General features: G+C 42.5%; 15 non-coding genes across 15 annotated transcripts; all 15 read right to left on the bottom strand.

Moving 5' to 3' along the window:
• Positions 1-866: 866 nt before the first annotated feature.
• Positions 867-939, bottom strand: trnak-uuu (transfer RNA lysine (anticodon UUU)). Its single transcript has one exon. It is a non-coding gene; the product is annotated as a tRNA-Lys (tRNA).
• A 1,634-nt stretch (positions 940-2,573) lies between these two features.
• On the bottom strand, positions 2,574-2,645 carry trnak-uuu (transfer RNA lysine (anticodon UUU)). Its single transcript has one exon. It is a non-coding gene; the product is annotated as a tRNA-Lys (tRNA).
• A 1,634-nt stretch (positions 2,646-4,279) lies between these two features.
• Positions 4,280-4,352, bottom strand: trnak-uuu (transfer RNA lysine (anticodon UUU)). The gene has a single exon. It is a non-coding gene; the product is annotated as a tRNA-Lys (tRNA).
• A 1,634-nt stretch (positions 4,353-5,986) lies between these two features.
• Positions 5,987-6,059, bottom strand: trnak-uuu (transfer RNA lysine (anticodon UUU)). Its single transcript has one exon. It is a non-coding gene; the product is annotated as a tRNA-Lys (tRNA).
• Positions 6,060-7,692: 1,633 nt separating this feature from the next.
• On the bottom strand, positions 7,693-7,764 carry trnak-uuu (transfer RNA lysine (anticodon UUU)). The gene has a single exon. It is a non-coding gene; the product is annotated as a tRNA-Lys (tRNA).
• A 1,634-nt stretch (positions 7,765-9,398) lies between these two features.
• Positions 9,399-9,471, bottom strand: trnak-uuu (transfer RNA lysine (anticodon UUU)). The gene has a single exon. It is a non-coding gene; the product is annotated as a tRNA-Lys (tRNA).
• A 1,634-nt stretch (positions 9,472-11,105) lies between these two features.
• Positions 11,106-11,178, bottom strand: trnak-uuu (transfer RNA lysine (anticodon UUU)). Its single transcript has one exon. It is a non-coding gene; the product is annotated as a tRNA-Lys (tRNA).
• Positions 11,179-12,812: 1,634 nt separating this feature from the next.
• On the bottom strand, positions 12,813-12,885 carry trnak-uuu (transfer RNA lysine (anticodon UUU)). The gene has a single exon. It is a non-coding gene; the product is annotated as a tRNA-Lys (tRNA).
• A 1,634-nt stretch (positions 12,886-14,519) lies between these two features.
• trnak-uuu (transfer RNA lysine (anticodon UUU)) lies at positions 14,520-14,592 on the bottom strand. Its single transcript has one exon. It is a non-coding gene; the product is annotated as a tRNA-Lys (tRNA).
• Positions 14,593-16,226: 1,634 nt separating this feature from the next.
• Positions 16,227-16,299, bottom strand: trnak-uuu (transfer RNA lysine (anticodon UUU)). Its single transcript has one exon. It is a non-coding gene; the product is annotated as a tRNA-Lys (tRNA).
• Positions 16,300-17,933: 1,634 nt separating this feature from the next.
• trnak-uuu (transfer RNA lysine (anticodon UUU)) lies at positions 17,934-18,006 on the bottom strand. The gene has a single exon. It is a non-coding gene; the product is annotated as a tRNA-Lys (tRNA).
• Positions 18,007-19,640: 1,634 nt separating this feature from the next.
• Positions 19,641-19,713, bottom strand: trnak-uuu (transfer RNA lysine (anticodon UUU)). Its single transcript has one exon. It is a non-coding gene; the product is annotated as a tRNA-Lys (tRNA).
• A 1,634-nt stretch (positions 19,714-21,347) lies between these two features.
• trnak-uuu (transfer RNA lysine (anticodon UUU)) lies at positions 21,348-21,420 on the bottom strand. The gene has a single exon. It is a non-coding gene; the product is annotated as a tRNA-Lys (tRNA).
• Positions 21,421-23,054: 1,634 nt separating this feature from the next.
• Positions 23,055-23,127, bottom strand: trnak-uuu (transfer RNA lysine (anticodon UUU)). Its single transcript has one exon. It is a non-coding gene; the product is annotated as a tRNA-Lys (tRNA).
• Positions 23,128-24,761: 1,634 nt separating this feature from the next.
• Positions 24,762-24,834, bottom strand: trnak-uuu (transfer RNA lysine (anticodon UUU)). Its single transcript has one exon. It is a non-coding gene; the product is annotated as a tRNA-Lys (tRNA).
• Between the last annotated feature and the right edge of the window lie 1,210 nt (positions 24,835-26,044).

Raw genomic sequence — 26,044 nt, 5'->3', positions numbered from 1 at the left:
TGGGCACAGATTCAAGTTGATTGGCAAAATAATCAGAGGCGAGCTGTGGAAACACTTAGTTTTATGCCCCCATTTTGTTGGAATCTGCAGTGCACTGTCTGAAATGACGGTGGAGGTTGAACCATAAGTAATCTTCAAAGTGCTTTGGTCTGCAGCCTGAAGAACGTAAAGGTTTAGGGAAAACAGAGCTGGCATATATGACGACGCACACGTATTCGAAGAACCGTCACAGGTATCACGAGTGAAACGGCACCCTGTGCTGTAAGTTTTTTTGTCTCTGTGAATGCAGGAAAAGCATGGGAAATCCTGTTATTATTTCAAAACCAACTTAAGCATGTCATTTCCCGAAGTGATTTTGAAGGGCAATGGAGTGATATTTGTCGCGTGAAGTGAATTAAGCTTTAATTTCCTAAGCTGATGATCGATAAGGAAATTTTGAAGAATAAAGCTGGATAACAAGAACAAAAGCGAAATAGTGAGGATTGTGGAAATCTGAAATCAAAACCGAGAGTGCAAAAAAGACAAAGCAGGTCTGGCAGCATGTGTGGCGAGAAAAATAGAGTTAACGTTTCAGGTGCGTGACAATACATCAGAATAATAACAACGATGTTCAACTGCCTTATTTGTGTATGTAAAAACTGTTAAAAAGTGATGACGGAGGTGATGCAATCCTGTTTAAGATTGAAACGATGCGATCAAGCAAAGCAGACGTCTTGCTGCAACTGAAAGAATTGCCGGTCAGAATGGACAAAACTTGCAACGAACAGGGCTGCCAGAGTCTTGGCTCTCCACAGCCAAAGTACATTGTTTTGAATTCTTGAGGACACTGCACAAACACCACTGTGATAAAGGCACAAGACAAATAGCACATGAACAGGGATTTGAACCCTGGACCCTCAGATTAAAAGTCTGATGCTCTACCGACTGAGCTATCCAGGCTCAGATACTCAACCCGCACTGCGCCCTTCAGTGGCTGAGAACTAACAGTGCAACACGATCCATCTTCTGCACTAGCTTCTCGCATTTTACTCTCACACCCATGCATTCACTGCCTCCCACACTTTTCATTACGCAAATAATCTCCAGTCGTCCAAATGGACGCACATTCACCTTATATCTTTCGTCGGTCTGTCTCACTCAACGTAACAATTCAACTTTCCGGCTGTTTATACATCCTTGAGAGAGCGACTGAAAGAGCAAATAAGAGAAGTGAAAAGACACTGACACCTAAGTTTAAGGCCAGCCCAAAGTCTCCGAGCGATATTATCGCTATTATGAATACTTTGGCATCTGTCTTTACCAAGGAAGAAGATGCTTCCAAGGGCACAGTGAAACATGAAGTCATTAACACATTACAAACATTTCAAATTGACAAAGACGCGGTAATAAAACGGCTCCCGATAATAAAAGTTGATCAAACACCAGGGCTGAATCAGGTACATCCAGGCTTTATCTTGTTGTAGCATACGCGATCCTGAGGGGAGTTGATAGAGTGCATACGAGGAGAGATCGGCTTCACCTTCCACAGATGCTGCCTGAATAGTGGAATATTTCCAGCATTTTCTTTTCTGTAATAGAAATTGTCCTTGCTCTACCTCGAGCTGGGGATCATAAAAGGAGCGTTAGTGGATATATTCTACATGATGAGGCTTTTTGATAGTTTAAAGAAGGAGAACCTGTCCAGTGGCAGAGCTTTCAGCAAAGAAATGGGCACAGATTCAAGTTGATTGGCAAAATAATCAGAGGCGACCTGTGGAAACACTTAGTTTTATGCCCCCATTTTGTTGGAATCTGCAGTGCACTGTCTGAAATGACGGTGGAGGTTGAACCATAAGTAATCTTCAAAGTGCTTTGGTCTGCAGCCTGAAGAACGTAAAGGTTTAGGGAAAACAGAGCTGGCATATATGACGACGCACACGTATTCGAAGAACCGTCACAGGTATCACGAGTGGAACGGCACCCTGTGCTGTAAGTTTTTTTGTCTCTGTGAATGCAGGAAAAGCATGGGAAATCCTGTTATTATTTCAAAACCAACTTAAGCATATCATTTCCCGAAGAGATTTTGAAGGGCAATGGAGTGATATTTGTCGCGTGAAGTGAATTAAACTTTAATTTGCTAAGCTGATGATTGATAAGGAAATTTTGAAGAATAAAGCTGGATAACAAGAACAAAAGCGAAATAGTGAGGATTGTGGAAATCTGAAATCAAAACCGAGAGTGCAAAAAAGACAAAGCAGGTCTGGCAGCATGTGTGGCGAGAAAAATAGAGTTAACGTTTCAGGTGCGTGACAATACATCAGAATAATAACAACGATGTTCAACTGCCTTATTTGTGAATGTAAAAACTGTTAATAAGTGATGACGGAGGTGATGCAATCCTGTTTAAGAATGAAACGATGCGATCAAGCAAAGCAGACGTCTTGCTGCAACTGAAAGAATTGCCGGTCAGAATGGACAAAACTTGCAACGAAAAGGGCTGCCAGAGTCTTGGCTCTCCACAGCCAAAGTACATGGCTTGGAATTCTTGAGGACACTGCACAAACACCACTGTGATAAAAGCACAAGACAAAGAGCGCCTGAACAGGGACTTGAACCCTGGCCCTCAGATTAAAAGTCTGATGCTCTACCGACTGAGCTATCTAGGCTCAGACACTCAACCCGCACTGCGCCCTTCAGTGGCTGAGAACTAACAGTGCAACACGATCCATCTTCTGCACTAGCTTCTCGCATTTTACTCTCACACCCATGCATTCACTGCCTCCCACACTTTTCATTACGCAAATAATCTCCAGTCGTCCAAATGGACGCACTTTCACCTTATATCTTTCGTCGGTCTGTCTCACTCAACGTAACAATTCAACTTTCCGGCTGTTTATACATCCTTGAGAGAGCGACTGAAAGAGCAAATAAGAGAAGTGAAAAGACATTGACACCTAAGTTTAAGGCCATCCCAAAGTCTCCGAGCGATATTATCGCTATTATGAATACTTTGGCATCTGTCTTTACCAAGGAAGAAGATGCTTCCAAGGGCACAGTGAAACATGAAGTCATTAACACATTACAAACATTTCAAATTGACAAAGACGCGGTAATAAAACGGCTCCCGATAATAAAAGTTGATCAAACACCAGGGCTGAATCAGGTACATCCAGGCTTTATCTTGTTGTAGCATACGCGATCCTGAGGGGAGTTGATAGAGTGGATACGAGGAGAGATCGGCTTCACCTTCCACAGATGCTGCCTGAATAGTGGAATATTTCCATCATTTTCTTTTCTGTAATAGAAATTGTTCTTGCTCTACCTCGAGCTGGGGATTATAAAAGGAGTGTTAGTGGATATATTCTACATGATGAGGCTTTCTGATAGTTTAAAGAAGGAGAACCTGTCCAGTGGCAGAGCTTTCAGCAAAGAAATGGGCACAGATTCAAGTTGATTGGCAAAATAATCAGAGGCGAGCTGTGGAAACACTTAGTTTTATGCCCCCATTTTGTTGGAATCTGCAGTGCACTGTCTGAAATGACGGTGGAGGTTGAACCATAAGTAATCTTCAAAGTGCTTTGGTCTGCAGCCTGAAGAACGTAAAGGTTTAGGGAAAACAGAGCTGGCATATATGACGACGCACACGTATTCGAAGAACCGTCACAGGTATCACGAGTGAAACGGCACCCTGTGCTGTAAGTTTTTTTGTCTCTGTGAATGCAGGAAAAGCATGGGAAATCCTGTTATTATTTCAAAACCAACTTAAGCATGTCATTTCCCGAAGTGATTTTGAAGGGCAATGGAGTGATATTTGTCGCGTGAAGTGAATTAAGCTTTAATTTCCTAAGCTGATGATCGATAAGGAAATTTTGAAGAATAAAGCTGGATAACAAGAACAAAAGCGAAATAGTGAGGATTGTGGAAATCTGAAATCAAAACCGAGAGTGCAAAAAAGACAAAGCAGGTCTGGCAGCATGTGTGGCGAGAAAAATAGAGTTAACGTTTCAGGTGCGTGACAATACATCAGAATAATAACAACGATGTTCAACTGCCTTATTTGTGTATGTAAAAACTGTTAAAAAGTGATGACGGAGGTGATGCAATCCTGTTTAAGATTGAAACGATGCGATCAAGCAAAGCAGACGTCTTGCTGCAACTGAAAGAATTGCCGGTCAGAATGGACAAAACTTGCAACGAAAAGGGCTGCCAGAGTCTTGGCTCTCCACAGCCAAAGTACATTGTTTTGAATTCTTGAGGACACTGCACAAACACCACTGTGATAAAGGCACAAGACAAATAGCACATGAACAGGGATTTGAACCCTGGACCCTCAGATTAAAAGTCTGATGCTCTACCGACTGAGCTATCCAGGCTCAGATACTCAACCCGCACTGCGCCCTTCAGTGGCTGAGAACTAACAGTGCAACACGATCCATCTTCTGCACTAGCTTCTCGCATTTTACTCTCACACCCATGCATTCACTGCCTCCCACACTTTTCATTACGCAAATAATCTCCAGTCGTCCAAATGGACGCACATTCACCTTATATCTTTCGTCGGTCTGTCTCACTCAACGTAACAATTCAACTTTCCGGCTGTTTATACATCCTTGAGAGAGCGACTGAAAGAGCAAATAAGAGAAGTGAAAAGACACTGACACCTAAGTTTAAGGCCATCCCAAAGTCTCCGAGCGATATTATCGCTATTATGAATACTTTGGCATCTGTCTTTACCAAGGAAGAAGATGCTTCCAAGGGCACAGTGAAACATGAAGTCATTAACACATTACAAACATTTCAAATTGACAAAGACGCGGTAATAAAACGGCTCCCGATAATAAAAGTTGATCAAACACCAGGGCTGAATCAGGTACATCCAGGCTTTATCTTGTTGTAGCATACGCGATCCTGAGGGGAGTTGATAGAGTGCATACGAGGAGAGATCGGCTTCACCTTCCACAGATGCTGCCTGAATAGTGGAATATTTCCATCATTTTCTTTTCTGTAATAGAAATTGTCCTTGCTCTACCTCGAGCTGGGGATCATAAAAGGAGCGTTAGTGGATATATTCTACATGATGAGGCTTTTTGATAGTTTAAAGAAGGAGAACCTATCCAGTGGCAGAGCTTTCAGCAAAGAAATGGGCACAGATTCAAGTTGATTGGCAAAATAATCAGAGGCGACCTGTGGAAACACTTAGTTTTATGCCCCCATTTTGTTGGAATCTGCAGTGCACTGTCTGAAATGACGGTGGAGGTTGAACCATAAGTAATCTTCAAAGTGCTTTGGTCTGCAGCCTGAAGAACGTAAAGGTTTAGGGAAAACAGAGCTGGCATATATGACGACGCACACGTATTCGAAGAACCGTCACAGGTATCACGAGTGGAACGGCACCCTGTGCTGTAAGTTTTTTTGTCTCTGTGAATGCAGGAAAAGCATGGGAAATCCTGTTATTATCTCAAAACCAACTTAAGCATATCATTTCCCGAAGAGATTTTGAAGGGCAATGGAGTGATATTTGTCGCGTGAAGTGAATTAAACTTTAATTTGCTAAGCTGATGATTGATAAGGAAATTTTGAAGAATAAAGCTGAATAACAAGAACAAAAGCGAAATAGTGAGGATTGTGGAAATCTGAAATCAAAACCGAGAGTGCAAAAAAGACAAAGCAGGTCTGGCAGCATGTGTGGCGAGAAAAATAGAGTTAACGTTTCAGGTGCGTGACAATACATCAGAATAATAACAACGATGTTCAACTGCCTTATTTGTGAATGTAAAAACTGTTAATAAGTGATGACGGAGGTGATGCAATCCTGTTTAAGAATGAAACGATGCGATCAAGCAAAGCAGACGTCTTGCTGCAACTGAAAGAATTGCCGGTCAGAATGGACAAAACTTGCAACGAAAAGGGCTGCCAGAGTCTTGGCTCTCCACAGCCAAAGTGCATGGCTTTGAATTCTTGAGGACACTGCACAAACACCACTGTGATAAAGGCATTAGACAAAGAGCACCAGAACAGGGACTTGAACCCTGGACCCTCAGATTAAAAGCCTGATGCTCTACCGACTGAGCTATCCAGGCTCAGACACTCAACCCGCACTGCGCCCTTCAGTGGCTGAGAACTAACAGTGCAACACGATCCATCTTCTGCACTCGCTTCTCGCATGTTAGTCTCACACACATGCATTCACTGCCTCCCACACTTTTCATTACGCAAATAATTCAGGTCGTCCAAATGGACGCACTTTCACCTTATATCTTTCGTCGGTCTGTCTCACTCAACGTAACAATTCAACTTTCCGGCTGTTTATACATCCTTGAGAGAGCGTCTGAAAGAGCAAATAAGAGAAGTGAAAAGACACTGACACCTAAGTTTAAGGCCATCCCAAAGACTCCGAGCGATATTATCGCTATTATGAATACTTTGGCATCTGTCTTTACCAAGGAAGAAGATGCTTCCAAGGGCACAGTGAAACATGAAGTCATTAACACATTACAAACATTTCAAATTGACAAAGACGCGGTAATAAAACGGCTCGCGGTAATAAAAGTTGATCAAACACCAGGGCTGAATCAGGTACATCCAGGCTTCATCTTGTTGTAGCATACGCGATCCTGAGGGGAGTTGATAGAGTGCATACGAGGAGAGATCAGCTTCACCTTCCACAGATGCTACCTGAAAAGTGGAATATTTCCATCATTTTCTTTTCTGTAATAGAAATTGTCCTTGCTCTACCTCGAGCTGGGGATCATAAAAGGAGCGTTAGTGGATATATTCTACATGATGAGGCTTTTTGATAGTTTAAAGAAGGAGAACCTGTCCAGTGGCAGAGCTTTCAGCAAAGAAATGGGCACAGATTCAAGTTGATTGGCAAAATAATCAGAGGCGCCCTGTGGAAACACTTAGTTTTATGCCCCCATTTTGTTGGAATCTGCAGTGCACTGTCTGAAATGACGGTGGAGGTTGAACCATAAGTAATCTTCAAAGTGCTTTGGTCTGCAGCCTGAAGAACGTAAAGGTTTAGGGAAAACAGAGCTGGCATATATGACGACGCACACGTATTCGAAGAACCGTCACAGGTATCACGAGTGGAACGGCACCCTGTGCTGTAAGTTTTTTTGTCTCTGTGAATGCAGGAAAAGCATGGGAAATCCTGTTATTATTTCAAAACCAATTTAAGCATGTCATTTCCCGAAGAGATTTTGAAGGGCAATGGAGTGATATTTGTCGCGTGAAGTGAATTAAACTTTAATTTGCTAAGCTGATGATTGATAAGGAAATTTTGAAGAATAAAGCTGGATAACAAGAACAAAAGCGAAATAGTGAGGATTGTGGAAATCTGAAATCAAAACCGTGAGTGCAAAAAAGACAAAGCAGGTCTGGCAGCATGTGTGGCGAGAAAAATAGAGTAAACGTTTCAGGTGCGTGACAATACATCAGAATAATAACAACGATGTTCAACTGCCTTATTTGTGTATGTAAAAACTGTTAAAAAGTGATGACGGAGGTGATGCAATCCTGTTTAAGATTGAAACAATGCGATCAAGCAAAGCAGACGTCTTGCTGCAACTGAAAGAATTGCCGGTCAGAATGGACAAAACTTGCAACGAAAAGGGCTGCCAGAGTCTTGGCTCTCCACAGACAAAGTACATGGCTTTGAATTCTTGAGGACACTGCACAAACACCACTGTGATAAAAGCATTAGACAAAGAGCGCCTGAACAGGGACTTGAACCCTGGCCCTCAGATTAAAAGTCTGATGCTCTACCGACTGAGCTATCCAGGCTCAGATACTCAGCCCACACTGCGCCCTTCAGTGGCTGAGAACTAACAGTGCAACACGATCCATCTTCTGCACTAGCTTCTCGCATTTTACTCTCACACACATGCATTCACTGCCTCCCACACTTTTCATTACGCAAATAATCTCCAGTCGTCCAAATGGACGCACTTTCACCTTATATCTTTCGTCGGTCTGTCTCACTCAACGTAACAATTCAACTTTCCGGCTGTTTATACATCCTTGAGAGAGCGACTGAAAGAGCAAATAAGAGAAGTGAAAAGACACTGACACCTAAGTTTAAGGCCATCCCAAAGTCTCCGAGCGATATTATCGCTATTATGAATACTTTGGCATCTGTCTTTACCAAGGAAGAAGATGCTTCCAAGGGCACAGTGAAACATGAAGTCATTAACACATTACAAACATTTCAAATTGACAAAGATGCGGTAATAAAACGGCTCCCGATAATAAAAGTTGATCAAACACCAGGGCTGAATCAGGTACATCCAGGCTTTATCTTGTTGTAGCATATGCGATCCTGAGGGGAGTTGATAGAGTGCATACGAGGAGAGATCGGCTTCACCTTCCACAGATGCTGCCTGAATAGTGGAATATTTCCATCATTTTCTTTTCTGGAATAGAAATTGTCCTTGCTCTACCTCGAGCTGGGGATCATAAAAGGAGCGTTAGTGGATATATTCTACATGATGAGGCTTTTTGATAGTTTAAAGAAGGAGAACCTGTCCAGTGGCAGAGCTTTCAGCAAAGAAATGGGCACAGATTCAAGTTGATTGGCAAAATAATCAGAGGCGACCTGTGGAAACACTTAGTTTTATGCCCCCATTTTGTTGGAATCTGCAGTGCACTGTCTGAAATGACGGTGGAGGTTGTACCATAAGTAATCTTCAAAGTGCTTTGGTCTGCAGCCTGAAGAACGTAAAGGTTTAGGGAAAACAGAGCTGGCATATATGACGACGCACACGTATTCGAAGAACCGTCACAGGTATCACGAGTGGAACGGCACCCTGTGCTGTAAGTTTTTTTGTCTCTGTGAATGCAGGAAAAGCATGGGAAATCCTGTTATTATTTCAAAACCAATTTAAGCATGTCATTTCCCGAAGAGATTTTGAAGGGCAATGGAGTGATATTTGTCGCGTGAAGTGAATTAAACTTTAATTTGCTAAGCTGATGATTGATAAGGAAATTTTGAAGAATAAAGCTGGATAACAAGAACAAAAGCGAAATAGTGAGGATTGTGGAAATCTGAAATCAAAACCGTGAGTGCAAAAAAGACAAAGCAGGTCTGGCAGCATGTGTGCCGAGAAAAATAGAGTTAACGTTTCAGGTGCGTGACAATACATCAGAATAATAACAACGATGTTCAACTGCCTTATTTGTGTATGTAAAAACTGTTAAAAAGTGATGACGGAGGTGATGCAATCCGGTTTAAGATTGAAACAATGCGATCAAGCAAAGCAGACGTCTTGCTGCAACTGAAAGAATTGCCGGTCAGAATGGACAAAACTTGCAACGAAAAGGGCTGCCAGAGTCTTGGCTCTCCACAGACAAAGTACATGGCTTTGAATTCTTGAGGACACTGCACAAACACCACTGTGATAAAAGCATTAGACAAAGAGCACCTGAACAGGGACTTGAACCCTGGACCCTCAGATTAAAAGTCTGTTGCTCTACCGACTGAGCTATCCAGGCTCAGATACTCAATCCGCACTGCGCCCTTCAGTGGCTGAGAACTAACAGTGCAACACGATCCATCTTCTGCACTAGCTTCTCGCATTTTACTCTCACACCCATGCATTCACTGCCTCCCACACTTTTCATTACGCAAATAATCTCCAGTCGTCCAAATGGACGCACATTCACCTTATATCTTTCGTCGGTCTGTCTCACTCAACGTAACAATTCAACTTTCCGGCTGTTTATACATCCTTGAGAGAGCGACTGAAAGAGCAAATAAGAGAAGTGAAAAGACACTGACACCTAAGTTTAAGGCCATCCCAAAGTCTCCGAGCGATATTATCGCTATTATGAATACTTTGGCATCTGTCTTTACCAAGGAAGAAGATGCTTCCAAGGGCACAGTGAAACATGAAGTCATTAACACATTACAAACATTTCAAATTGACAAAGACGCGGTAATAAAACGGCTCCCGATAATAAAAGTTGATCAAACACCAGGGCTGAATCAGGTACATCCAGGCTTTATCTTGTTGTAGCATACGCGATCCTGAGGGGAGTTGATAGAGTGCATACGAGGAGAGATCGGCTTCACCTTCCACAGATGCTGCCTGAATAGTGGAATATTTCCAGCATTTTCTTTTCTGTAATAGAAATTGTCCTTGCTCTACCTCGAGCTGGGGATCATAAAAGGAGCGTTAGTGGATATATTCTACATGATGAGGCTTTTTGATAGTTTAAAGAAGGAGAACCTGTCCAGTGGCAGAGCTTTCAGCAAAGAAATGGGCACAGATTCAAGTTGATTGGCAAAATAATCAGAGGCGACCTGTGGAAACACTTAGTTTTATGCCCCCATTTTGTTGGAATCTGCAGTGCACTGTCTGAAATGACGGTGGAGGTTGAACCATAAGTAATCTTCAAAGTGCTTTGGTCTGCAGCCTGAAGAACGTAAAGGTTTAGGGAAAACAGAGCTGGCATATATGACGACGCACACGTATTCGAAGAACCGTCACAGGTATCACGAGTGGAACGGCACCCTGTGCTGTAAGTTTTTTTGTCTCTGTGAATGCAGGAAAAGCATGGGAAATCCTGTTATTATTTCAAAACCAACTTAAGCATATCATTTCCCGAAGAGATTTTGAAGGGCAATGGAGTGATATTTGTCGCGTGAAGTGAATTAAACTTTAATTTGCTAAGCTGATGATTGATAAGGAAATTTTGAAGAATAAAGCTGGATAAAAAGAACAAAAGCGAAATAGTGAGGATTGTGGAAATCTGAAATCAAAACCGAGAGTGCAAAAAAGCCAAAGCAGGTCTGGCAGCATGTGTGGCGAGAAAAATAGAGTTAACGTTTCAGGTGCGTGACAATACATCAGAATAATAACAACGATGTTCAACTGCCTTATTTGTGTATGTAAAAACTGTTAAAAAGTGATGACAGAGGTGATGCAATCCTGTTTAAGATTGAAACGATGCGATCAAGCAAAGCAGACGTCTTGCTGCAACTGAAAGAATTGCCGGTCAGAATGGACAATACTTGCAACGAAAAAGGCTGCCAGAGTCTTGGCTCCCCACAGCCAAAGTACATGGTTTTGAATTTTTGAGGACACTGCACAAACACCACTGTGATAAAGGCACAAGACAAAGAGCACCTGAACAGGGACTTGAACCCTGGACCCTCAGATTAAAAGTCTGATGCTCCACCGACTGAGCTATCCAGGCCCAGACACTCAACCCGCACTGCGCCCTTCAGTGGCTGAGAACTAACAGTGCAACACGATCCATCTTCTGCACCAGCTTCTCGCATTTTACTCTCACACACATGCATTCACTGCCTCCCACACTTTTCATTACGCAAATAATCTCCAGTCGTCCAAATGGACGCACTTTCACCTTATATCTTTCGTCGGTCTGTCTCACTCAACGTAACAATTCAACTTTCCGGCTGTTTATACATCCTTGAGAGAGTGACTGAAAGAGCAAATAAGAGAAGTGAAAAGACACTGACACCTAAGTTTAAGGCCATCCCAAAGTCTCCGAGCGATATTATCGCTATTATGAATACTTTGGCGTCTGTCTTTACCAAGGAAGAAGATGCTTCCAAGGGCACAGTGAAACATGAAGTCATTAACACATTACAAACATTTCAAATTGACAAAGACGCGGTAATAGAACGGCTCCCGATAATAAAAGTTGATCAAACACCAGGGCTGAATCAGGTACATCCAGGCTTTATCTTGTTGTAGCATACGCGATCCTGAGGGGAGTTGATAGAGTGCATATGAGGAGAGATCGGCTTCACCTTCCACAGTTGCTGCCTGAATAGTGGAATATTTCCATCATTTTCTTTTCTGTAATAGAAATTGTCCTTGCTCTACCTCGAGCTGGGGATCATAAAAGGAGCGTTAGTGGATATATTCTACATGATGAGGCTTTTTGATAGTTTAAAGAAGGAGAACCTGTCCAGTGGCAGAGCTTTCAGCAAAGAAATGGGCACAGATTCAAGTTGATTGGCAAAATAATCAGAGGCGAGCTGTGGAAACACTTAGTTTTATGCCCCCATTTTGTTGGAATCTGCAGTGCACTGTCTGAAATGACGGTGGAGGTTGAACCATAAGTAATCTTCAAAGTGCTTTGGTCTGCAGCCTGAAGAACGTAAAGGTTTAGGGAAAACAGAGCTGGCATATATGACGACGCACACGTATTCGAAGAACCGTCACAGGTATCACGAGTGGAACGGCACCCTGTGCTGTAAGTTTTTTTGTCTCTCTGAATGCAGGAAAAGCATGGGAAATCCTGTTATTATTTCAAAACCAACTTAAGCATGTCATTTCCCGAAGAGATTTTGAAGGGCAATGGAGTGATATTTGTCGCGTGAAGTGAATTAAACTTTAATTTGCTAAGCTGATGATTGATAAGGAAATTTTGAAGAATAAAGCTGGATAACAAGAACAAAAGCGAAATAGTGAGGATTGTGGAAATCTGAAATCAAAACCGAGAGTGCAAAAAAGACAAAGCAGGTCTGGCAGCATGTGTGGCGAGAAAAATAGAGTTAACGTTTCAGGTGCGTGACAATACATCAGAATAATAACAACGATGTTCAACTGCCTTATTTGTGTATGTAAAAACTGTTAAAAAGTGATGACGGAGGTGATGCAATCCTGTTTAAGATTGAAACGATGCGATCAAGCAAAGCAGACGTCTTGCTGCAACTGAAAGAATTGCCGGTCAGAATGGACAAAACTTGCAACGAAAAAGGCTGCCAGAGTCTTGGCTCCCCACAGCCAAAGTACATGGTTTTGAATTTTTGAGGACACTGCACAAACACCACTGTGATAAAGGCACAAGACAAAGAGCGCCTGAACAGGGACTTGAACCCTGGACCCTCAGATTAAAAGTCTGATGTTCTACCGACTGAGCTATCTTGGCTCGGAAACTCAACCCGCACTTCGCCCTTCAGTGGCTGAGAACAAACAGTGCAACACGATCCATCTTCTGCACTCGCTTCTCGCATTTTACTCTCACACCCATGCATTCACTGCCTCCCACACTTTTCATTACGCAAATAATCTCCAGTCGTCCAACTGGACGCACTTTCACCTTATATCTTTCGTCGGTCTGTCTCACTCAACGTAACAATTCAACTTTCCGGCTGTTTATACATCCTTGAGAGAGCGACTGAAAGAGCAAATAAGAGAAGTGAAAAGACACTGACACCTAAGTTTAAGGCCATCCCAAAGACTCCGAGCGATATTATCGCTATTATGAATACTTTGGCATCTGTCTTTACCAAGGAAGAAGATGCTTCCAAGGGCACAGTGAAACATGAAGTCATTAACACATTACAAACATTTCAAATTGACAAAGACGCGGTAATAAAACGGCTCCCGATAATAAAAGTTGATCAAACACCAGGGCTGAATCAGGTACATCCAGGCTTTATCTTGTTGTAGCATACGCGATCCTGAGGGGAGTTGATAGAGTGGATACGAGGAGAGATCGGCTTCACCTTCCACAGATGCTGCCTGAATAGTGGAATATTTCCATCATTTTCTTTTCTGTAATAGAAATTGTCCTTGCTCTACCTCGAGCTGGGGATCATAAAAGGAGCGTTAGTGGATATATTCTACATGATGAGGCTTTTTGATAGTTTAAAGAAGGAGAACCTGTCCAGTAGCAGAGCTTTCAGCAAAGAAATGGGCACAGATTCAAGTTGATTGGCAAAATAATCAGAGGCGAGCTGTGGAAACACTTAGTTTTATGCCCCCATTTTGTTGGAATCTGCAGTGCACTGTCTGAAATGACGGTGGAGGTTGAACCATAAGTAATCTTCAAAGTGCTTTGGTCTGCAGCCTGAAGAACGTAAAGGTTTAGGGAAAACAGAGCTGGCATATATGACGACGCACACATATTCGAAGAACCGTCACAGGTATCACGAGTGGAACGGCACCCTGTGCTGTAAGTTTTTTTGTCTCTGTGAATGCAGGAAAAGCATGGGAAATCCTGTTATTATTTCAAAACCAACTTAAGCATGTCATTTCCCGAAGAGATTTTGAAGGGCAATGGAGTGATATTTGTCGCGTGAAGTGAATTAAACTTTAATTTGCTAAGCTGATGATTGATAAGGAAATTTTGAAGAATAAAGCTGGATAACAAGAACAAAAGTGAAATAGTGAGGATTGTGGAAATCTGAAATCAAAACCGAGAGTGCAAAAAAGACAAAGCAGGTCTGGCAGCATGTGTGGCGAGAAAAATAGAGTTAACGTTTCAGGTGCGTGACAATACATCAGAATAATAACAACGATGTTCAACTGCCTTATTTGTGTATGTAAAAACTGGTAAAAAGTGATGACGGAGGTGATGCAATCCTGTTTAAGATTGAAACGATGCGATCAAGCAAAGCAGACGTCTTGCTGCAACTGAAAGAATTGCCGGTCAGAATGGACAATACTTGCAACGAAAAAGGCCGCCAGAGTCTTGGCTCCCCACAGCCAAAGTACATGGCTTTGAATTTTTGAGGACACTGCACAAACACCACTGTGATAAAGGCACAAGACAAAGAGCGCCTGAACAGGGACTTGAACCCTGGACCCTCAGATTAAAAGTCTGATGCTCTACCGACTGAGCTATCCAGGCTCAGGCACTCAACCCGCACTGCGCCCTTCAGTGGCTGAGAACTAACAGTGCAACACGATCCATCTTCTGCACCAGCTTCTCGCATTTTACTCTCACACACATGCATTCACTGCCTCCCACACTTTTCATTACGCAAATAATCTCCAGTCGTCCAAATGGACGCACTTTCACCTTATATCTTTCGTCGGTCTGTCTCACTCAACGTAACAATTCAACTTTCCGGCTGTTTATACATCCTTGAGAGAGTGACTGAAAGAGCAAATAAGAGAAGTGAAAAGACACTGACACCTAAGTTTAAGGCCATCCCAAAGTCTCCGAGCGATATTATCGCTATTATGAATACTTTGGCGTCTGTCTTTACCAAGGAAGAAGATGCTTCCAAGGGCACAGTGAAACATGAAGTCATTAACACATTACAAACATTTCAAATTGACAAAGACGCGGTAATAGAACGGCTCCCGATAATAAAAGTTGATCAAACACCAGGGCTGAATCAGGTACATCCAGGCTTTATCTTGTTGTAGCATCCGCGATCCTGAGGGGAGTTGATAGAGTGCATATGAGGAGAGATCGGCTTCACCTTCCACAGTTGCTGCCTGAATAGTGGAATATTTCCATCATTTTCTTTTCTGTAATAGAAATTGTCCTTGCTCTACCTCGAGCTGGGGATCATAAAAGGAGCGTTAGTGGATATATTCTACATGATGAGGCTTTTTGATAGTTTAAAGAAGGAGAACCTGTCCAGTGGCAGAGCTTTCAGCAAAGAAATGGGCACAGATTCAAGTTGATTGGCAAAATAATCAGAGGCGAGCTGTGGAAACACTTAATTTTATGCCCCCATTTTGTTGGAATCTGCAGTGCACTGTCTGAAATGACGGTGGAGGTTGAACCATAAGTAATCTTCAAAGTGCTTTGGTCTGCAGCCTGAAGAACGTAAAGGTTTAGGGAAAACAGAGCTGGCATATATGACGACGCACACGTATTCGAAGAACCGTCACAGGTATCACGAGTGGAACGGCACCCTGTGCTGTAAGTTTTTTTGTCTCTCTGAATGCAGGAAAAGCATGGGAAATCCTGTTATTATTTCAAAACCAACTTAAGCATGTCATTTCCCGAAGAGATTTTGAAGGGCAATGGAGTGATATTTGTCGCGTGAAGTGAATTAAACTTTAATTTGCTAAGCTGATGATTGATAAGGAAATTTTGAAGAATAAAGCTGGATAACAAGAACAAAAGCGAAATAGTGAGGATTGTGGAAATCTGAAATCAAAACCGAGAGTGCAAAAAAGACAAAGCAGGTCTGGCAGCATGTGTGGCGAGAAAAATAGAGTTAACGTTTCAGGTGCGTGACAATACATCAGAATAATAACAACGATGTTCAACTGCCTTATTTGTGTATGTAAAAACTGTTAAAAAGTGATGACGGAGGTGATGCAATCCTGTTTAAGATTGAAACGATGCGATCAAGCAAAGCAGACGTCTTGCTGCAACTGAAAGAATTGCCGGTCAGAATGGACAAAACTAGCAACGAAAAAGGCTGCCAGAGTCTTGGCTCCCCACAGCCAAAGTACATGGTTTTGAATTTTTGAGGACACTGCACAAACACCACTGTGATAAAGGCACAAGACTAAGAGCGCCTGAACAGGGACTTGAACCCTGGACCCTCAGATTAAAAGTCTGATGTTCTACCGACTGAGCTATCTTGGCTCGGAAACTCAACCCGCACTTCGCCCTTCAGTGGCTGAGAACTAACAGTGCAACACGATCCATCTTCTGCAGCAGCTTCTCGCATTTTACTCTCACACACATGCATTCACTGCCTCCCACACTTTTCATTACGCAAATAATCTCCAGTCGTCCAAATGGACGCACTTTCACCTTATATCTTTCGTCGGTCTGTCTCACTCAACGTAACAATTCAACTTTCCGGCTGTTTATACATCCTTGAGAGAGTGACTGAAAGAGCAAATAAGAGAAGTGAAAAGACACTGACACCTAAGTTTAAGGCCATCCCAAAGTCTCCGAGCGATATTATCGCTATTATGAATACTTTGGCGTCTGTCTTTACCAAGGAAGAAGATGCTTCCAAGGGCACAGTGAAACATGAAGTCATTAACACATTACAAACATTTCAAATTGACAAAGACGCGGTAATAGAACGGCTCCCGATAATAAAAGTTGATCAAACACCAGGGCTGAATCAGGTACATCCAGGCTTTATCTTGTTGTAGCATACGCGATCCTGAGGGGAGTTGATAGAGTGCATATGAGGAGAGATCGGCTTCACCTTCCACAGTTGCTGCCTGAATAGTGGAATATTTCCATCATTTTCTTTTCTGTAATAGAAATTGTCCTTGCTCTACCTCGAGCTGGGGATCATAAAAGGAGCGTTAGTGGATATATTCTACATGATGAGGCTTTTTGATAGTTTAAAGAAGGAGAACCTGTCCAGTGGCAGAGCTTTCAGCAAAGAAATGGGCACAGATTCAAGTTGATTGGCAAAATAATCAGAGGCGAGCTGTGGAAACACTTAATTTTATGCCCCCATTTTGTTGGAATCTGCAGTGCACTGTCTGAAATGACGGTGGAGGTTGAACCATAAGTAATCTTCAAAGTGCTTTGGTCTGCAGCCTGAAGAACGTAAAGGTTTAGGGAAAACAGAGCTGGCATATATGACGACGCACACGTATTCGAAGAACCGTCACAGGTATCACGAGTGGAACGGCACCCTGTGCTGTAAGTTTTTTTGTCTCTCTGAATGCAGGAAAAGCATGGGAAATCCTGTTATTATTTCAAAACCAACTTAAGCATGTCATTTCCCGAAGAGATTTTGAAGGGCAATGGAGTGATATTTGTCGCGTGAAGTGAATTAAACTTTAATTTGCTAAGCTGATGATTGATAAGGAAATTTTGAAGAATAAAGCTGGATAACAAGAACAAAAGCGAAATAGTGAGGATTGTGGAAATCTGAAATCAAAACCGAGAGTGCAAAAAAGACAAAGCAGGTCTGGCAGCATGTGTGGCGAGAAAAATAGAGTTAACGTTTCAGGTGCGTGACAATACATCAGAATAATAACAACGATGTTCAACTGCCTTATTTGTGTATGTAAAAACTGTTAAAAAGTGATGACGGAGGTGATGCAATCCTGTTTAAGATTGAAACGATGCGATCAAGCAAAGCAGACGTCTTGCTGCAACTGAAAGAACTGCCGGTCAGAATGGACAAAACTTGCAACGAAAAGGGCTGCCAGAGTCTTGGCTCTCCACAGCCAAAGTACATGGCTTTGAATTCTTGAGGACACTGCACAAACACCACTGTGATAAAAGCATTAGACAAAGAACGCCTGAACAGGGACTTAAACCCTGGACCCTCAGATTAAAAGTCTGATGCTCTACCGACTGAACTATCCAGGCTCAGGCACTCAACCCGCACTGCGCCCTTCAGTGGCTGAGAACTAACAGTGCAACACGATCCATCTTCTGCACTAGCTTCTCGCATTTTACTCTCACACACATGCATTCACTGCCTCCCACACTTTTCATTACGCAAATAATCTCCAGTCGTCCAAATGGACGCACTTTCACCTTATATCTTTCGTCGGTCTGTCTCACTCAACGTAACAATTCAACTTTCCGGCTGTTTATACATCCTTGAGAGAGCGACTGAAAGAGCAAATAAGAGAAGTGAAAAGACACTGATACCTAAGTTTAAGGCCATCCCAAAGTCTCCGAGCGATATTATCGCTATTATGAATACTTTGGCATCTGTCTTTACCAAGGAAGAAGATGCTTCCAAGGGCACAGTGAAACATGAAGTCATTAACACATTACAAACATTTCAAATTGACAAAGACGCGGTAATAAAACGGCTCCCGATAATAAAAGTTGATCAAACACCAGGGCTGAATCAGGTACATCCAGGCTTTATCTTGTTGTAGCATACGCGATCCTGAGGGGAGTTGATAGAGTGCATACGAGGAGAGATCGGCTTCACCTTCCACAGATGCTGCCTGAATAGTGGAATATTTCCATCATTTTCTTTTCTGTAATAGAAATTGTCCTTGCTCTACCTCGAGCTGGGGATCATAAAAGGAGCGTTAGTGGATATCTTCTACATGATGAGGCTTTTTGATAGTTTAAAGAAGGAGAGCCTGTCCAGTGGCAGAGCTTTCAGCAAAGAAATGGGCACAGATTCAAGTTGATTGGCAAAATAATCAGAGGCGAGCTGTGGAAACACTTAGTTTTATGCCCCCATTTTGTTGGAATCTGCAGTGCACTGTCTGAAATGACGGTGGAGGTTGAACCATAAGTAATCTTCAAAGTGCTTTGGTCTGCAGCCTGAAGAACGTAAAGGTTTAGGGAAAACAGAGCTGGCATATATGACGACGCACACATATTCGAAGAACCGTCACAGGTATCACGAGTGGAACGGCACCCTGTGCTGTAAGTTTTTTTGTCTCTGTGAATGCAGGAAAAGCATGGGAAATCCTGTTATTATTTCAAAACCAACTTAAGCATGTCATTTCCCGAAGAGATTTTGAAGGGCAATGGAGTGATATTTGTCGCGTGAAGTGAATTAAACTTTAATTTGCTAAGCTGATGATTGATAAGGAAATTTTGAAGAATAAAGCTGGATAACAAGAACAAAAGCGAAATAGTGAGGATTGTGGAAATCTGAAATCAAAACCGAGAGTGCAAAAAAGACAAAGCAGGTCTGGCAGCATGTGTGGCGAGAAAAATAGAGTTAACGTTTCAGGTGCGTGACAATACATCAGAATAATAACAACGATGTTCAACTGCCTTATTTGTGTATGTAAAAACTGGTAAAAAGTGATGACGGAGGTGATGCAATCCTGTTTAAGATTGAAACGATGCGATCAAGCAAAGCAGACGTCTTGCTGCAACTGAAAGAACTGCCGGTCAGAATGGACAAAACTTGCAACGAAAAGGGCTGCCAGAGTCTTGGCTCTCCACAGCCAAAGTACATGGCTTTGAATTCTTGAGGACACTGCACAAACACCACTGTGATAAAGGCATTAGACAAAGAACGCCTGAACAGGGACTTGAACCCTGGACCCTCAGATTAAAAGTCTGATGTTCTACCGACTGAACTATCCAGGCTCAGCCACTCAACCCGCACTGCGCCCTTCAGTGGCTGAGAACTAACAGTGCAACACGATCCATCTTCTGCACTAGCTTCTCGCATTTTACTCTCACACACATGCATTCACTGCCTCCCACACTTTTCATTACGCAAATAATCTCCAGTCGTCCAAATGGACGCACTTTCACCTTATATCTTTCGTCGGTCTGTCTCACTCAACGTAACAATTCAACTTTCCGGCTGTTTATACATCCTTGAGAGAGCGACTGAAAGAGCAAATAAGAGAAGTGAAAAGACACTGACACCTAAGTTTAAGGCCAGCCCAAATTCTCCGAGCGATATTATCGCTATTATGAATACTTTGGCATCTGTCTTTACCAAGGAAGAAGATGCTTCCAAGGGCACAGTGAAACATGAAGTCATTAACACATTACAAACATTTCAAATTGACAAAGACGCGGTAATAAAACGGCTCCCGATAATAAAAGTTGATCAAACACCAGGGCTGAATCAGGTACATCCAGGCTTTATCTTGTTGTAGCATACGCGATCCTGAGGGGAGTTGATAGAGTGCATACGAGGAGAGATCGGCTTCACCTTCCACAGATGCTGCCTGAATAGTGGAATATTTCCATCATTTTCTTTTCTGTAATAGAAATTGTCCTTGCTCTACCTCGAGCTGGGGATCATAAAAGGAGCGTTAGCGGATATATTCTACATGATGAGCCTTTTTGATAGTTTAAAGAAGGAGAACCTGTCCAGTGGCAGAGCTTTCAGCAAAGAAATGGGCACAGATTCAAGTTGATTGGCAAAATAATCAGAGGCGAGCTGTGGAAACACTTAGTTTTATGCCCCCATTTTGTTGGAATCTGCAGTGCACTGTCTGAAATGACGGTGGAGGTTGAACCATAAGTAATCTTCAAAGTGCTTTGGTCTGCAGCCTGAAGAACGTAAAGGTTTAGGGAAAACAGAGCTGGCATATATGACGACGCACACGTATTCGAAGAACCGTCACAGGTATCACGAGTGGAACGGCACCCTGTGCTGTAAGTTTTTTTGTCTCTGTGAATGCAGGAAAAGCATGGGAAATCCTGTTATTATTTCAAAACCAACTTAAGCATGTCATTTCCCGAAGAGATTTTGAAGGGCAATGGAGTGATATTTGTCGCGTGAAGTGAATTAAACTTTAATTTGCTAAGCTGATGATTGATAAGGAAATTTTGAAGAATAAAGCTGGATAACAAGAACAAAAGCGAAATAGTGAGGATTGTGGAAATCTGAAATCAAAACCGAGAGTGCAAAAAAGACAAAGCAGGTCTGGCAGCATGTGTGGCGAGAAAAATAGAGTTAACGTTTCAGGTGCGTGACAATACATCAGAATAATAACAACGATGTTCAACTGCCTTATTTGTGTATGTAAAAACTGGTAAAAAGTGATGACGGAGGTGATGCAATCCTGTTTAAGATTGAAACGATGCGATCAAGCAAAGCAGACGTCTTGCTGCAACTGAAAGAACTGCCGGTCAGAATGGACAAAACTTGCAGCGAAAAGGGCTGCCAGAGTCTTGGCTCTCCACAGCCAAAGTACATGGCTTTGAATTCTTGAGGACACTGCACAAACACCACTGTGATAAAAGCATTAGACAAAGAACGCCTGAACAGGGACTTGAACCCTGGACCCTCAGATTAAAAGTCTGATGCTCTACCGACTGAACTATCCAGGCTCAGGCACTCAACCCGCACTGCGCCCTTCAGTGGCTGAGAACTAACAGTGCAACACGATCCATCTTCTGCACTAGCTTCTCGCATTTTACTCTCACACACATGCATTCACTGCCTCCCACACTTTTCATTACGCAAATAATCTCCAGTCGTCCAAATGGACGCACTTTCACCTTATATCTTTCGTCGGTCTGTCTCACTCAACGTAACAATTCAACTTTCCGGCTGTTTATACATCCTTGAGAGAGCGACTGAAAGAGCAAATAAGAGAAGTGAAAAGACACTGACACCTAAGTTTAAGGCCAGCCCAAATTCTCCGAGCGATATTATCGCTATTATGAATACTTTGGCATCTGTCTTTACCAAGGAAGAAGATGCTTCCAAGGGCACAGTGAAACATGAAGTCATTAACACATTACAAACATTTCAAATTGACAAAGACGCGGTAATAGAACGGCTCCCGATAATAAAAGTTGATCAAACACCAGGGCTGAATCAGGTACATCCAGGCTTTATCTTGTTGTAGCATCCGCGATCCTGAGGGGAGTTGATAGAGTGCATATGAGGAGAGATCGGCTTCACCTTCCACAGTTGCTGCCTGAATAGTGGAATATTTCCATCATTTTCTTTTCTGTAATAGAAATTGTCCTTGCTCTACCTCGAGCTGGGGATCATAAAAGGAGCGTTAGTGGATATATTCTACATGATGAGGCTTTTTGATAGTTTAAAGAAGGAGAACCTGTCCAGTGGCAGAGCTTTCAGCAAAGAAATGGGCACAGATTCAAGTTGATTGGCAAAATAATCAGAGGCGAGCTGTGGAAACACTTAATTTTATGCCCCCATTTTGTTGGAATCTGCAGTGCACTGTCTGAAATGACGGTGGAGGTTGAACCATAAGTAATCTTCAAAGTGCTTTGGTCTGCAGCCTGAAGAACGTAAAGGTTTAGGGAAAACAGAGCTGGCATATATGACGACGCACACGTATTCGAAGAACCGTCACAGGTATCACGAGTGGAACGGCACCCTGTGCTGTAAGTTTTTTTGTCTCTCTGAATGCAGGAAAAGCATGGGAAATCCTGTTATTATTTCAAAACCAACTTAAGCATGTCATTTCCCGAAGAGATTTTGAAGGGCAATGGAGTGATATTTGTCGCGTGAAGTGAATTAAACTTTAATTTGCTAAGCTGATGATTGATAAGGAAATTTTGAAGAATAAAGCTGGATAACAAGAACAAAAGCGAAATAGTGAGGATTGTGGAAATCTGAAATCAAAACCGAGAGTGCAAAAAAGACAAAGCAGGTCTGGCAGCATGTGTGGCGAGAAAAATAGAGTTAACGTTTCAGGTGCGTGACAATACATCAGAATAATAACAACGATGTTCAACTGCCTTATTTGTGTATGTAAAAACTGTTAAAAAGTGATGACGGAGGTGATGCAATCCTGTTTAAGATTGAAACGATGCGATCAAGCAAAGCAGACGTCTTGCTGCAACTGAAAGAATTGCCGGTCAGAATGGACAAAACTAGCAACGAAAAAGGCTGCCAGAGTCTTGGCTCCCCACAGCCAAAGTACATGGTTTTGAATTTTTGAGGACACTGCACAAACACCACTGTGATAAAGGCACAAGACTAAGAGCGCCTGAACAGGGACTTGAACCCTGGACCCTCAGATTAAAAGTCTGATGTTCTACCGACTGAGCTATCTTGGCTCGGAAACTCAACCCGCACTTCGCCCTTCAGTGGCTGAGAACTAACAGTGCAACACGATCCATCTTCTGCAGCAGCTTCTCGCATTTTACTCTCACACACATGCATTCACTGCCTCCCACACTTTTCATTACGCAAATAATCTCCAGTCGTCCAAATGGACGCACTTTCACCTTATATCTTTCGTCGGTCTGTCTCACTCAACGTAACAATTCAACTTTCCGGCTGTTTATACATCCTTGAGAGAGTGACTGAAAGAGCAAATAAGAGAAGTGAAAAGACACTGACACCTAAGTTTAAGGCCATCCCAAAGTCTCCGAGCGATATTATCGCTATTATGAATACTTTGGCGTCTGTCTTTACCAAGGAAGAAGATGCTTCCAAGGGCACAGTGAAACATGAAGTCATTAACACATTACAAACATTTCAAATTGACAAAGACGCGGTAATAGAACGGCTCCCGATAATAAAAGTTGATCAAACACCAGGGCTGAATCAGGTACATCCAGGCTTTATCTTGTTGTAGCATACGCGATCCTGAGGGGAGTTGATAGAGTGCATATGAGGAGAGATCGGCTTCACCTTCCACAGTTGCTGCCTGAATAGTGGAATATTTCCATCATTTTCTTTTCTGTAATAGAAATTGTCCTTGCTCTACCTCGAGCTGGGGATCATAAAAGGAGCGTTAGTGGATATATTCTACATGATGAGGCTTTTTGATAGTTTAAAGAAGGAGAACCTGTCCAGTGGCAGAGCTTTCAGCAAAGAAATGGGCACAGATTCAAGTTGATTGGCAAAATAATCAGAGGCGAGCTGTGGAAACACTTAATTTTATGCCCCCATTTTGTTGGAATCTGCAGTGCACTGTCTGAAATGACGGTGGAGGTTGAACCATAAGTAATCTTCAAAGTGCTTTGGTCTGCAGCCTGAAGAACGTAAAGGTTTAGGGAAAACAGAGCTGGCATATATGACGACGCACACGTATTCGAAGAACCGTCACAGGTATCACGAGTGGAACGGCACCCTGTGCTGTAAGTTTTTTTGTCTCTCTGAATGCAGGAAAAGCATGGGAAATCCTGTTATTATTTCAAAACCAACTTAAGCATGTCATTTCCCGAAGAGATTTTGAAGGGCAATGGAGTGATATTTGTCGCGTGAAGTGAATTAAACTTTAATTTGCTAAGCTGATGATTGATAAGGAAATTTTGAAGAATAAAGCTGGATAACAAGAACAAAAGCGAAATAGTGAGGATTGTGGAAATCTGAAATCAAAACCGAGAGTGCAAAAAAGACAAAGCAGGTCTGGCAGCATGTGTGGCGAGAAAAATAGAGTTAACGTTTCAGGTGCGTGACAATACATCAGAATAATAACAACGATGTTCAACTGCCTTATTTGTGTATGTAAAAACTGTTAAAAAGTGATGACGGAGGTGATGCAATCCTGTTTAAGATTGAAACGATGCGATCAAGCAAAGCAGACGTCTTGCTGCAACTGAAAGAACTGCCGGTCAGAATGGACAAAACTTGCAACGAAAAGGGCTGCCAGAGTCTTGGCTCTCCACAGCCAAAGTACATGGCTTTGAATTCTTGAGGACACTGCACAAACACCACTGTGATAAAAGCATTAGACAAAGAACGCCTGAACAGGGACTTAAACCCTGGACCCTCAGATTAAAAGTCTGATGCTCTACCGACTGAACTATCCAGGCTCAGGCACTCAACCCGCACTGCGCCCTTCAGTGGCTGAGAACTAACAGTGCAACACGATCCATCTTCTGCACTAGCTTCTCGCATTTTACTCTCACACACATGCATTCACTGCCTCCCACACTTTTCATTACGCAAATAATCTCCAGTCGTCCAAATGGACGCACTTTCACCTTATATCTTTCGTCGGTCTGTCTCACTCAACGTAACAATTCAACTTTCCGGCTGTTTATACATCCTTGAGAGAGCGACTGAAAGAGCAAATAAGAGAAGTGAAAAGACACTGATACCTAAGTTTAAGGCCATCCCAAAGTCTCCGAGCGATATTATCGCTATTATGAATACTTTGGCATCTGTCTTTACCAAGGAAGAAGATGCTTCCAAGGGCACAGTGAAACATGAAGTCATTAACACATTACAAACATTTCAAATTGACAAAGACGCGGTAATAAAACGGCTCCCGATAATAAAAGTTGATCAAACACCAGGGCTGAATCAGGTACATCCAGGCTTTATCTTGTTGTAGCATACGCGATCCTGAGGGGAGTTGATAGAGTGCATACGAGGAGAGATCGGCTTCACCTTCCACAGATGCTGCCTGAATAGTGGAATATTTCCATCATTTTCTTTTCTGTAATAGAAATTGTCCTTGCTCTACCTCGAGCTGGGGATCATAAAAGGAGCGTTAGTGGATATCTTCTACATGATGAGGCTTTTTGATAGTTTAAAGAAGGAGAGCCTGTCCAGTGGCAGAGCTTTCAGCAAAGAAATGGGCACAGATTCAAGTTGATTGGCAAAATAATCAGAGGCGAGCTGTGGAAACACTTAGTTTTATGCCCCCATTTTGTTGGAATCTGCAGTGCACTGTCTGAAATGACGGTGGAGGTTGAACCATAAGTAATCTTCAAAGTGCTTTGGTCTGCAGCCTGAAGAACGTAAAGGTTTAGGGAAAACAGAGCTGGCATATATGACGACGCACACATATTCGAAGAACCGTCACAGGTATCACGAGTGGAACGGCACCCTGTGCTGTAAGTTTTTTTGTCTCTGTGAATGCAGGAAAAGCATGGGAAATCCTGTTATTATTTCAAAACCAACTTAAGCATGTCATTTCCCGAAGAGATTTTGAAGGGCAATGGAGTGATATTTGTCGCGTGAAGTGAATTAAACTTTAATTTGCTAAGCTGATGATTGATAAGGAAATTTTGAAGA

Source organism: Heterodontus francisci, chromosome 28 (assembly GCF_036365525.1).
Source record: "Heterodontus francisci isolate sHetFra1 chromosome 28, sHetFra1.hap1, whole genome shotgun sequence".
Classification (NCBI taxonomy): Eukaryota; Metazoa; Chordata; class Chondrichthyes; order Heterodontiformes; family Heterodontidae; genus Heterodontus; species Heterodontus francisci.
The sequence above is the reverse complement of the archived record's forward strand: the minus strand, read 5'-3'. Positions and strand labels throughout refer to the sequence as shown.